This window comes from Egretta garzetta, unplaced genomic scaffold (genome assembly GCF_000687185.1).
Source record: "Egretta garzetta isolate BGI_Z169 unplaced genomic scaffold, ASM68718v1 scaffold29, whole genome shotgun sequence".
Lineage (NCBI taxonomy): Eukaryota > Metazoa > Chordata > Aves > Pelecaniformes > Ardeidae > Egretta > Egretta garzetta.
The window spans coordinates 539,671-543,262 of record NW_009260796.1 but is presented as its reverse complement, the minus strand read 5'-3'; the positions used below and the strand labels follow the sequence as shown (position 1 = coordinate 543,262).

Here is a 3,592-nt window from a genome sequence, read left to right as displayed (position 1 = left end):
AGGTCCCAGCCCTGTCAGCAGAGACGAAGGTGATGGGTTCCAAAAGGGTGGAAGAGAGGGCCCCCCCCCTCCCCGCGTCGCTGGCGCCTGACAGCACAGGACGTGCACGCTGGGAGAAAACCAGACCGGAGCCGAGAGAGGAGCTGGAGGAGAGGCACGGAGAATAAGGAATGGCGAGAGAACCCCAGCCAGGTAACTCATGTCTATGTAGTGTGTAAAAGGAATAAAGCAAAAACAAGTAATGAAGAAACCTAGTTCCAGAAAATGCCACTTTGGGGGGAAAAAAGAAGGCATTATTAACCTGTGGAACTCACTGCTGCGTGATCCCACCTGGACCAAGATGTCAAGGGGATATTTATAGGGATGTGACCATCCATGGTTATAGTGGGTAGAGAAGGAGTTTACGAGGGGTATAAACTGTTATGCTTCAGGGCATGAAGCAACAAATTACCAGAAAAAATATTTCTCCCAGGGGTCTGTCATGACAAAATTATCTGTTTTGTAGGCTTAAGGTTTTTCCCTGAGGCACTGGATCAGCACCACGGATGTAACGCCTTGCCGTGACTCCTCCGCTCCTGTCCGCAGCAGGCCGGGCAGCGCTTCTGCAAGTAGTGACAAGATAAAGTGGGGTGCAACAAAATCGTGGTGGGGGGAGCACAAGCTCGGAGAACGAGGAGCGGTCGGTTCCCTGGGGGAACGAACGCCCCAGGTCAGAGGCAAGGGGCACAGAAAAGAGCAAAGCCGCACACCGAGTCTCCGCAAGGCAGTTGGCAACGCCGAGGTAACAGGAAAAGGACAGGATCTGCAGAGGAAGTTATCATGCCAATAAGGTGCCTTTAAAACAACAGCGGTCGGGACAAGCAGCAGTCAGACGCGATGTAATCATTTCCGCTCCATTTCCGCTCCCAACTTCCTGCTTCCCTTCCCAGCCTCACCCTCCGCACCGTTCCTGTCGCCGCACCACCGCTTCCCCTCCCACCTCCTCCGGGGAAGGGGACAGCAGTGCCCTGCCCGCAGCCCACCCCCTGCACAGCACCGGTGGCCGCTGTGCGTCTCCCAGTGCAGCACACACACAAGGGCCAGCAGCCTGGGGAGAGGGCCAGCCGCTGCTCCCGAACGCCCCTAGCCGAGGGCGGTGGGCTTCCCCGCCGGGGCCAGTGCCAGCTCCGGTGCCAGAACATCTTGGCTGGAGCCGTGGGGAGCGACAGGAGTCCTCCAAGGCCTGCTGCCTCTGCCAGCTCTACCTGTCCCTCTGGAGCAGGGATGGGGATGTCCCTCGTTCTCCTCATGCCTGGAAGACTCGGACACATCTTTCCAGGCCTCCTTGCCAGCACTTTTTCCCAGCCCAGGACCCTCAGGATGCTCGCTGTAGGCAACAACCAAACCTTCCACACCCTCTTCATACCCTTAGTCTCTCCCCCAGCCTTTCCTCCGTGCAGGCACAGGGCGCTCTCCCCTCCAGCGTGAGTACCAGGCTTGCAAGACGCTCTGCTCGCTGCTCCCCAGGACAGCTCTGCCCGGCCACGATGTGCCCAGCGTGGGGGGCTCATTGCCCCAGGCTTGCAAGACGCTCTGCTCGCTGCTCCCCGGGACAGCTCCGCCTCGCCACCCTGTGCCCCGCTGGAGGCCAGGCAGCTCTTCCCTCTCTTCACATCCCCTCTTCTTCCCGCTAGAAAAAGCTTCAGATACTTTTCTGCGTCTGCTAACAGCTGCAGAGCAAACGACCGGCTTTCCTGCGAGCGAGGCGCCGCCAGCGCGGGAGGCGGAGGCAGAGGCAGTTGCCAAAGAGCCAGCGAGCACTTTCCTTCCCCTCGCCACCCCCAGCTACCAGACAGACAGACAGATGGACACGAGCCCTCATTCTCATTCCTATTGCATTCCATTTTCCAGGAGACAAACTCACAGCTGCTTATGTTAAAATTCACAAAACACCCAAATGGCTGAGGGCTTTTTTTTTTTTTTCCTTTTTTTGCCATTCCGGGGGAGGGTTTTTCTCTCTCGGGTAGGGGGGCAATTCTCTTTCTCCTTTTTGGAAGAGTGGCTGCAGCTTGGTAAATAGAGGAAGTAAAATTGAACTCAATTATTCCAGGCACAGTCAACGCTCGGGCGAGACACCTCCATCTGCAGCCAGAGCAAGCGTCTCTGAGGGGATCTGACTGTAACAGCCAACTGCTTTAAAATTAGGTACTTCCTTATTCCAAAAGCAAGCCAAGGATTGAATTGCAGCAACACAGTGCTTGGGAACAAATTCTCCAGCCACCAGCCAGCCAGCCCCATCCTCGGGGTTTAACCTCACCCTGCACGGAGAGGCTGGTCACTCCCCGCCGGCCACGCGTGCTCACCAGGTCCCCACCAGCGTGGGCACAGATTTAGCCCAGATGCTGCATTCACAGCTGGCAGGGATGAGCGGAAAGGTGTAAGGTTTCCCAAGGTCCCTCTCCTGCACACACGCTTGCGATGCTGGAGGCGCAGCAAACGCGGGATCATTTGCAGGGTTACTGACATCGCCAGCAGAGCCGGGCTAGCGACTGCTTCTCCTACAGAAGCCTTTCTCCTCTGTGGTTTTCTTTCCTTTGTCTCTTCGTGCCCCCAGAAGAAAGGAAAGGAGAGGTCAAGATGCACACAGATGCACACTCGGGAAGCCTGCTGCGTCCAAGAGGCAAGACAGGCCTGCTGTATAGGAACAAGAAATATTTTCCACGTACCCACACAGAGAGAAATATAATACGGCCAAAATATTTATCTCGCAGAGTTTGTTTTCCCTTCCTATTTATACCAGAGAAACAGGGGCTGACTGATGGAAATATTCTTGGGAGGGGGAAGCTAAATACCGATACTTTGGGCTCTGGCCTATGAGCAATTTCTGTGCCACAGAACTTTAAAGCTAGAGGGTGGGAACCTATTTCCACTGAAGTTGGTGGCAAAACACCCCTGTTCCCTGCAGAAAAGGCCAAAATCTCACGGCGACTGCAGAAGAGCTCAGCCCTAGTAGCTCCTCAGTCGCCACTCCGTGTACTCAGCCCCCCCCGAAGTCAGGGTTGGGGAGCCTGGTGCTCAGGCGTCCCCCGCTGCCCTTTTGCTCCCACCTCAGCTCTGTCACCGGTCTGAAGTCACCAGATGCAGGAATAACCCCAGGAAGGGTTTCTGTCGGAGGACACAATAGCTGATTACAGTGGTCCCTCTGGCCTCGGTGCGTATCTAATTTGCAACGAAGTAGGGGCCAGCCCTCAGCACACTGCATCCAGTCACCGACCCTTTCTAATTTTAAAGTCCCTAGAGCAGAAGGGCTCCCGTCCTTCATCCCGTCCCTCCTCAGGAAGATACCGCACCGTCTGCTCCATCTCTGTGCACGGCTGCACCCACCCACCGCTGCTCTGGCAGTTTGGAGAATGATAACAAATAGGTGCCGAGTGGCTGGAAGGGACGCACCTTCTATTATAATAATGACATGTCACTGGATCCTGCTGGACTGCGAGGATGCAGAAAGGGCAGCATCTATTCCCTGCCAGGCCTCCTCTGTCTCGCCCTATGATAAATGATGGTCCAAGAAACTGGTAATGGATTACAGAGCATTTCACCAGATGGGGCCCAG

General features: G+C 55.7%; 1 protein-coding gene across 1 annotated transcript in view; it reads right to left on the bottom strand.

The window, feature by feature from the left end:
- SAMD11 (sterile alpha motif domain containing 11) overlaps nucleotides 1-3,592 on the bottom strand; it is a 127,836-nt gene that overhangs the window by 8,869 nt on the left and 115,375 nt on the right.